The following is a 10076-nucleotide window of genomic DNA, read 5'->3' as shown; positions in this document are numbered from 1 at the left end:
TCGAAACCGATCTAAGGCTCTTTTGCAAAGAGCAGTTACTCGTATCAATTGTGAAAGACTAGAATATCGCGAGAGTAATTCCCACAATCTAGGAGCTTCTGAGGTAAGGGTGGTAGAGACTAGATGAGTTCTCTCTTCCAAATTCTCATCGGACGGTATTGTATGTGATTCTTCTGGCCAAGTTACCGGATTCAGAGATAGCCATTGAGAGCCTCTCCACCATTCTTTCGACTCTGATAACTGAAGAGCAGTCAAACCTCTAGTGGCTAAATCAGCAGGGTTCTCACTTCCTGGAACAAACTTCCATGTTGCTTGAGGCAGCATTTGTTGTATGAAGCTAACTCTATTCTGGACGAAGTTCTTCCACCGGGAAGGATGACCCTTTATCCATTTAAGCGCAACTTCGGAATCCATTCCGAGAAAAATGAGAACCTGTTTTAAATCCATAACTTTAAGTAAATGGCAAACCAGTTTCACCAGCAAGACTGCAGCGGTCAACTCAAGACGAGGAATAGTGAGCTTTTTCATTGGAGCTACCTTTGTTTTAGAGGCAACGAAATTAATTCTAATCTCTCCATTGCTTGAGACAGAACGCAAGAATACTACTGCCGCCATGGCTTTCTGAGAAGCGTCACTGAAGCCGTAGATCTCAATCCGAGAATCTGATTTTACTCCTATCCAGCGAGGAATCTCGAATTTCGGCATGTCCTTTAATTGCTCTACAAAGGATATCCATTTCTTACATAGATGAGCAGGCAGGGATTCGTCCCAATCCAATTTTGCCGACCATAGTTTCTGCATGAATATTTTTCCAGCTACTGTAATTGGTGATAGAAATCCCAAAGGATCGAAAAACTTGGCAATAGCTGAAAGAATGGTACGTTTGGTAATGGGTCCCTCTTTAGGACTATCTAAAGCAACTTGAAACGTGTCGGAAGCAGTGTCCCAAGATAATCCAAGAACATTAACTATCTTATCATTGCCCATTTGAGGTGAGAGCGAAGCGATTTTCCTATCAGATGGAATACTATCTAGAATGGCTGGATGATTGCTTATCCATTTTTTCAGGACAAAGCCGCCCGCCATGCAAAGTCTATTCAATTGAGTAACTTTCTTTTGCGCGTCTTTTATTGAATCAGCGCCTCCATGGAATTCATCTACGTACCTTCCCTTCTTCATTATTGGAATGGCTAGAGGAAAGCGTTTCCCCTCATCATTGGCTAACTGAACAAGAACACGAATTGCTAAGAATGGAGCACACGCTAACCCGTACGTGACGATTGTGAGAACAAATATCATAATCTGGCATAATGAATCCAGCCACAAAATTCGTTGATAGTTCCAATCCTCAGAGTCTACCTTAATTTGTCGAAACATCTTTTCTATGTCTGAAGTGAATACGTAAAGGAATAGTCTAAACCAAATAAGCACGTCAAACAAATCAGTTTGTAGCTTTGCTCCTGTATGTAATAAATCATTTAATGAAATGCCGTTTGAAGTAGGACATGATCCGTTAAAGACGACTCTGAGCTTGGTTGTTAAGCTTTGTTCTCTCAACACTCCGTGGTGAGGTAGATAGTATGCTGAATACTGTTCTGGTTGAGAACTAGGAACTCTCTTCATATGTCCGAGCTGTTCATACTCGTACATGAATTCCTTATAGGCTTTCTCTAAAGTCGGATTTTTCTCGAATCTATTGGACAGACTGTGAATCATACGCTTGGCCTTAGCCCTCGAATACCCAAGCTTCTCTGGTGAACTCTTAAATGGAAGTCTTACTACGTATCTACCGGTGGGGTCTCTTGAGTGAGAGGAAAGAAAATGAGCCTCACAGTTCTGCTCATCCTGTGAGAGGATAGGTTTATCAGAAGAAGGTACCTCTTCTATTTCCCAGAATTTATGTAGAAGTTTGTGAAGTTTTTCATCAACCGAAACATGATAGCTTTGCCTTTGCTCAGAAGGAGCATCACACTCCATTGGACCGGATACAATCCATCCCATCTTCGTAGCTTGCGCTATTGGGCTACCAACAGACCCCTTTCTTATTCTATCCTCAAGTAATATACCATAAATCTCAGCACCCAATATTAAATCAATGGAGCCTGGTGATAGGAAATCTGGATCTGCTAGACGAATACCTTCAAGATGAGGCCAAGTTTGCTTTGGTAATTTAACAGAAGGAATAGAAGTAGTCAATCTCGGAAGAATATATGCCGAAATCTTCATGTCAAGGTTAGAACCAAAGCGTGATCTCAATCGAAATGAAGTAAGTCCTTTTGTTGTATTAGACTTCTGTGCTCCTATTCCAGTTAAAGAGACTGAAGAATGAGTACGAGGCAATCGGAGCTGCTGCACAACGCGTTCAGAGATCAAGGAAATCTTTGAGCCTTGATCTAACAACGCTCGAGCTTTTCTAACTTCTTGCTTATCCGATACGATAAACACTTGCGCAGTAGCAAGCAAGACATGCGAATGAGGATACGTCACTTCGACAGCAGAATGCAGAACTCGAACATTCTCCTTATCCGCCTCCGCTGAGCTCGATTGAGATTTCATGTCTGGTTTTATTTCCTTTTGGCTCGAAGAAGCATCAACTTTATGTATAGTAGTGTGATGCTTCTTATTGCACTTTTGGCAACGTTTCGTCACTTTACATTTTGATACTCTATGATTCCCCAGACAATTGTAACACAATTTGTGTTTGTTAACGAGGATCAACCTTTGAGCTGTAGTCTCATCGACGTACTTCGGGCATTTCATAATATAATGCTTGCCTTTACATAGAGGACAGTTCGAATTATTCCCTGACGAATTCTCACTCGACTTCCCTTGGTAATGCGCTTTGACTGCCACCTTCTGGAATTTTGAAGGGACCTTCCCTGTTTTGGATTTTTCATAAGCTTGAAGAGTAACGAGACGAGTCATTAGAAAATCGTTAAGATCCTGCCACGAGGGAGGAACCTTAGAAGAGCCTAACTTATTCTCCCAGGCTTTAATGGATTCTGAATCCAATTTTTGAACTGTTAAAAAAAAACAAGAAAATCATCACATTTATCGACAGGTCTTTGTAAAGTTTCCAAAGTCCGGTAGACTTGAAGAACATGAATGTATAAATGTTCTAATTCTGTAGCATCTTCCTTAGTCATAGGCTTAATATTAACAAAAAGTTGCAAAGCTGTATTAACCTGCATGCGAGGATTATCATAAAACGTAACTAGCGATTGCCAAGCCTTTGTAAAATTTTCTTCAGAAAGAGTGGTATTCTTTAGTAAATGAGCGGCTGATCCAATCAGGCTCGTTTTCAAGTATTGTAATTTTTCAACCGGAGATATGGAGGTCCTAATAACGAGCGATATAAATAAATCTCTGAAATTGAGCCACTCTGCGGGCGTGCCATCAAATCTAGGTATATTAATACGTTGTAATCGCGAATCATAGTATCGCGAGACAGACGGTGTTGAAACATCATGCTGCTGCGAACCAGTAGGTATGGAAAGATCAGGATGCTGCGATCCAGAAGGTATTGAGAAGTCAGGCTGCAAAGATTTTAAAAAAGAACTTGTTGAGTCGAGCTGCTCTGTGCTGCGACTAGCCTTTATTTGCTCAACAGACGCTAAGTAGCATATGCTTGTATCCGAACATATTTGTCCCGAAAAGTATGAATGACTTTGAATTAGTTGTTTGTCACCACTAGAAAGTTTAGCAACAGCCGTTAGAATAGCATCATGCATGGAACGGAATTTGTTCCATCTATTTTCTAAGAAAGCAAGATGATTATTTATTATCTTGTCTGTTATTCCATGTGATCTATTTTTAAGAAAGTTATCGTACGAGGTAGCTATGACATTGCTCAACACGAGTTGTTGGTTGATGGTATCAATTATCGAGTCCATTATAATGAATCTATACTTAAGTTTCGAAACCCGAAAATGCAAATCCAAAATCAAGAAGACCGAATCACCATTTCAACTTTGCCTAGTCCAAACGACGAGTCTATTAACTTCGAACTCTAAATGAATCAGGCGGAAGGCTCTCTCATTTATCCAGATTAATAAATCTAACAAAACTCTGCGTGTAATCAAAGGTCCGGATTCTTATCTCTATCCGGCTCGAAGGACCAAAAATGTTAGTTAGAAGCTCACTTCTGAGCCTGCTGTCTTGTTAAGTTTGAGAAAGTAAGTACTACTAGGATTTGAACGTAGAGAGACTGTGTATTTCGATTGTATCTTAGAATGAATATTTAGTGACAAATTATCGTATAATAGTCAGAACGTGGTATTAGCAGATTTGGTACATGAATATATGCTGTATGAAATATAATAAATAAGAATAATCAGTAAAGAATAATCCTTTCTTGAGCAGAAATCAATATTATAATCCTGTATAAAATAATAAGGCTCATCAAAAGAAAATAGACATCATGTTTGCTCATATTTTGAACATCTTGACGTAGTCAAGTGTAATCCAGAATTAATCTATCTCAAAAAAAAGATCATTCATGTTAGACACATATAAAGAATATAATACGAATCAACATCATTGAATATAATACAAGAAATAATCATAAATGAAGTAATGCGTCAATTTGCTGATAATCAGAGAATAATCATTTATGATGAAGTGATTGAATAATATAGCATTCTACATGCTCGAAAGAGTATTGACTATTCTCAAAAATAGGTAAAGAATTATGATAAGACAGCATGTTCTGAGTAATTCTACAAGTCAAATGTAACGCACTTTCATATATTAATTGACACATTAATTCAAGCAATAAAAGAATAATATCCAATAAGTAATATAGCGTGTAATAATCGAACTCAGTTAAAGATGAAGAGATAATTCAATTGAGTAATAATTAATAATACGCAGATAATAAGTTTTATCTTATCAACGCAAGAAGTATCAATAGTAGCGGTTTTGAACCACAATAAACGCAAGTGTAACGCAGGATTCAAATGAATATCGTAATTACGTTTCTCTTTTAGTAATCAATCTCGACAATGTGACTTTAAGCTATTTACAGAAAAGATCATTAACTATTTACTCGGGTTGCAACCACAAGAAAAGATAAAGAGAAAGAATTATACTGAGCTCAGATTTCCATGTTTGTAAAGCCAGAAGGCTTCGTTCGTTTGAGGATGTACTCCCTCTTGTCCGTACTCATTAATTCCTGAAACCAAGATCGTAAGATAGTCGGCTCTAATAATCCGATACCTCATGCTGATCTTTGATCAGCATCTCTCACAAGTGATCTGTGGTTTCGCAGGAAAAGAATGAGTTACCTTTTACACAGTAGAATTCTTCGAGTGAAGACAACAATCCTTATTGCAAGGATATTTCTTAGTGTAAGCCCGACAGGGCATCCGCTAGTCGACCAGTATGGTCTAATGGCCGTTCTTTCCTTCGTGCAGGAGGATGATACAACAATGGCGTCAAGTCCGGCCTTGTGGTAGCACAAGGCAGTAATGGTGAAGTCGTGCTCGTGACCGATATAATTCCGTGGCGTGTGATCCGTTTAATGTCCCGTATATGTAACGGGCCGTCAGCTCTTCGATCGTTAGCTTCAATCGGCTTATAGTATGACGCAACAAAGAATTAATATCTCGGCACGATTAGTCTTCCAGAAATCTCTACCGAATCATCTTGCACTCGAGAACGATGATACTTCGCTTAGAACCCGGAAACGAATGCTCTCGCTAAGCGACGATCTCACGCACGTCCGCTTCGCGCCCGCGCTGTAACGCCATGCTCTCTCGCGGTCAATTTCTGTAGCGCCACGCCGTCTGCGTGCGCGCGCACATTAATAGTGACTTTACGTTGAACGCGTGAGTCGCTTTACCGACACAAGTCTCGCCATCTGCCGTATCTCGAACGAATTACAAACTATACTAGAACCACAGATGGTGGACTATACACAGTCTCTCTATCTCTCTATTTTCACTACATATTAAACAATTGTCAAATACATTTTTTTATTCTTTAGTTGCTATTGTAATATTATGTAGACAAAATGTCCATTTTGATATTACCTGCATTATTTACATCATTTGGAATTCAATTCAATTAAATTCAGTTATATGAAAAAATCAATATAATCTAATCGTGTTTTTGGCTTATAAATGATATTTGTTCTTGTGTGTTTAATGAAATTTTTGCTCAACATATTTAGAGAAAGCATAGAATCAATTTTCTAAATTTTCCATGTACCGTTACATTTTTGCAATATACACAACATATACAAGTTTTAAAGGAGAGGGACAAGAGATTTTTTGAGCAAAAATCCAAAAATTTCACGGTGTATGGAAAATTTAGGAAATCCATTTCATGTTCAGACATTTATCATTATTTCAGTATAACATGGAGACAGTTAACGGTAGACAAAAGGGAACTTCCATTTATATATATGATGGATATACGTATAATATTGATAAGCGGAACAACACATATCGATGTTCAAACCGGCGTTCAACATGATGTCCTGGTGTTGCAAAGGTAACTGATGGGCAAGTGCATGTGCAAACTCTACATCAACATCCACCAGATACTAGAAAGTTGGAAAAATCTAAAATGCACAATGAAATGTTACGTTTATCACGAGAATCGCTTCTACCACCGAAGGAAATTTTTGATAATGTTTGCCGAACGTATGTTGTTCCATACTATTATATATATGAAAATAAATTTGATCTTTTTAATTTGATCTTTCAATTTAATAACATTAATTATTTTAGAAATCCAGAAGTAGCTACACATATATCGTATAGTTCTATGAGAAGTGTAATGGCTCGAGAACGAAATAAACAAAGACCTCCTATACCACGTACATTTCAAGCCTTGGCTACCGATTTAATTAAATACGAGTGGATTAAGGATTTTTATAAAGGAAGTGTAATTGCACAGGATGGTAGCATGGCTGTTATATTTTCGAGTGATGTACTTATTAATATCTTAAAGACAACTACGGAAATTTTTGTCGATGGAACTTTTGCAGTAAGTTATTTTGATCAACATATTTTTTCTAACACATTTTTTTATCTCAAATATTTGTGATTAATTGGTAGGTTGTTCCCCATTACTCAAAAATGGATCAACTGTATACTATTCACACTCGTTATATGAATAAAGTAAGTTTTTACTTATAAAAGATATTCAAACATTAGTACATTATAAAGATTATAACTGCCATTATTTGTAGGCAGTTGGAACTGTGTTCTGTTTATGTAAAGCACGTACCAGTGCACTATATGAATCAATATGGTTAAAAGTATTAGAGCTAGCTCCAGGACTGAAAACTAGTGTCAAATTTATCATGAGCGATTACGAAGCAGCAGCTATAAAAGTTTTAGAAAAACTTTTCCCAGATGCAAATATTCATGGCTGTTGGTTTCATTATAATCAAGTAGGTTTTACTTTTCATCTTTAGTAATTTAACTATGAAATGTGAAAACGTGAATTATATTTTATAATTTAGGCAGTATTACGTAAATGGAATCGCTAGGGTTTAATAAACACTTCAAATACGCTGTTATCTATGACAATGACGCTTCCACTGCTGCCACAAGAATATTTCATAGAAGCATTAAGGATACTGCATAACTACTGCGATGTTACACATTCTAAATATGAGGAATTATTGCAATTTTTAACATATATTGAGAAAACCTGGTTACCTAAAGCATCAAAAGTTAGCGTATATAATTGTCCTGTAAGAACGAACAATTTAGTGGAAAATTTCCATAGTACGATAAGACGAAAATTGGGTGGTCCTCATCAAAATCTGTGGCTCTTTTTAGGTACAATATTTTAATGCAGCAAGTCTCGTACTTTATACATTATATTTTTTCTTATACATTGTATAATTTATTTTATTTTGCTTTAAATTAATTTCAATTCAAGAATCTCGATTTTTTTCTTGTGTATCACTTATTTTTAGTATTATTAATTTCAGATGAACTGGCAAAGTTAATTGTGGATCAAGAAATTCACTTTGGACGTCTACAAAATAATGAAAGTTTAATGATTGTACAGTCACGCAAAAATAAAGAACGTGATTTAAAAATTTTTCAAGCACAAACAGATTTAATTACTGGAAGGTAGTACAAAATAAAATTTATTAATAAAATAATGAAGTAATACAATATGATAATATTACATTAAAACATTTATATGTTGCCCCTTGAACAATTTTTACGAATATTTATCGGAATTTATCAAACTTTTTGCCATCAAGAACATTTAAATATACAAGGTCAGTATTAATAGTATCTTTTATAATTTTCATTCTTATAAAATAAACCTGCTTTATCACACTTTAGAGAAAGAAAATGTAGCTAACATGTCTTTGGAAAACAAAAATGAAGAGAATTATGAAAAGGAGACACAAGTTACTACAAGTCAAGATATCTCAATAATTACATGCGAACCTCAAGTTGTACTAACAAGACTTGAAGATTGTGAAAATTGTGAGAATAGCCAGCAACCATTATCTTTTATTGAAAATACTAATTCGTCAAAAGTAAGTATAAATTAAAAAATTTATTATTATCTGCAAGTATGTACAATCCTTACATATTGCGAAATTCAAATAATGTTCTAGATTACGCGAAAAAGATACAGAAGGAAAGCACACAAATATTGTAGCTGTTGAAAAAATAAACATCAAAACTTCATACCGCATATATCAATATCTATAAGACTTCATATACTTCGGGATGGATTCTGAAGATTGATTCTAATGAAGTCTAACATTTTTTAAAATAATGTTTAATTGAACTATTGATTGATAAGCATATTAGAGTTACACTTTATTATTTTCGATATTGGTTTATTAAAGATCAGGAAAATACTATCAAAAGTGACATCCCATATGATGAGATTAAAAGACTTTCTCTGGAAACGAAGAAAACCAAGGAAGTAAGCTGTAAGATCTGATTGTTTGTGCACTGCTTGTATTAATGCTGAATCAAATCAAGTTTTCAGTTTTCTATTTTGTTTTAAATAAACAAGGACGCACAGTTCTACTTTTCAGATTGAAGACTGTTTAGAAAACAAGTTTTGTTTTCTTTCATTCTTGTCCTATAAATTACTTTCTTGCTAGATGTGACTGTGCAATATAAGCTTTAGTGATTTACTGTATGGCCACATCTGTGTTGGTAAAGATTGTGTTAATCATATTATGCAAGACAGCGGTATTGGGTGCTTTCCATTTAACACAAGTCGACACAAGCGCCACACTACTTTTGTTGTTCACTAGATGTTGAAAACAGACAGAATGACGTGTATGTGTCACTAAATAAAAAGCATCCATTATTTAAAAAATGTCTAATTTGTAAAAGAGTAATTTTATCGGTCCACAAAGTATGTATGCCATAAACAAGTTTGCATTTTACTCAAAATATCAGAACATTTAGTACTGTTCGTAATTTTTTAATGCATGGTCTGAGATTTGTCGATTATAATTTAAAAAATAACCGAGTTTCCAATATAATAATATATTATGTATATTAAGAATTATACACTACAATGCATAAAAGATTGAAATATGCTAAACTGAAACTATGTAGTGCTAGTTTTTTTTTACAATGCTTTAAGGCATGGAGTCTAACTACATAAGAATAATTAGTTTTTTTATAAATTATTTCAACGTTAACTGTTGATAGAATTATGTTTTGTTTTAAACAAAGCAGAACGGACTTCTGCTTTCCAAACCTGAAAACTGTGTAGAAAATAAGTCCTGTCTTGTTTTATTCTAGGATTGAGGTTTATTTTGTTGTTGTAATTGTACAATAAAAGTCTTATTTAGTGGATGAGTAAAGTATTGAATCCTTCTTTCAATCCTTCTTAATCCTTTCAATCCTTAATATAATTCTAAAAATGAAAAAAAAAATGTAATGGATTGATTTATTAATATTTCAGTTTTATTTTCTTAATTAGATCAGACAATGTATATTAACGAAACGCCGATATGTAAAGACCCTTATGTAAAATCTTACCAATAAAACAATAAGTCGATTTAGTAAGCTATAGTAAACAAATACATTTACCTAGATAGAATAAAGAATATAAGTTTAATG

At 35.1% G+C, this 10076-nt stretch overlaps 1 pseudogene; it reads left to right on the top strand.

The window, feature by feature from the left end:
- Positions 1–6360: 6360 nt before the first annotated feature.
- LOC139778129 (uncharacterized) lies at positions 6361–8650 on the top strand (annotated as a pseudogene).
- Positions 8651–10076: the final 1426 nt, after the last annotated feature.

Source organism: Temnothorax nylanderi, unplaced genomic scaffold, assembly GCF_030848795.1.
Source record: "Temnothorax nylanderi isolate EJ_2023f unplaced genomic scaffold, tnyl_v1.0 TNYL_tig0173_pilon, whole genome shotgun sequence".
Lineage (NCBI taxonomy): Eukaryota > Metazoa > Arthropoda > Insecta > Hymenoptera > Formicidae > Temnothorax > Temnothorax nylanderi.
Note: the sequence above shows the minus strand (reverse complement) of the source record. Positions and strands in the feature narration are given on the sequence as shown.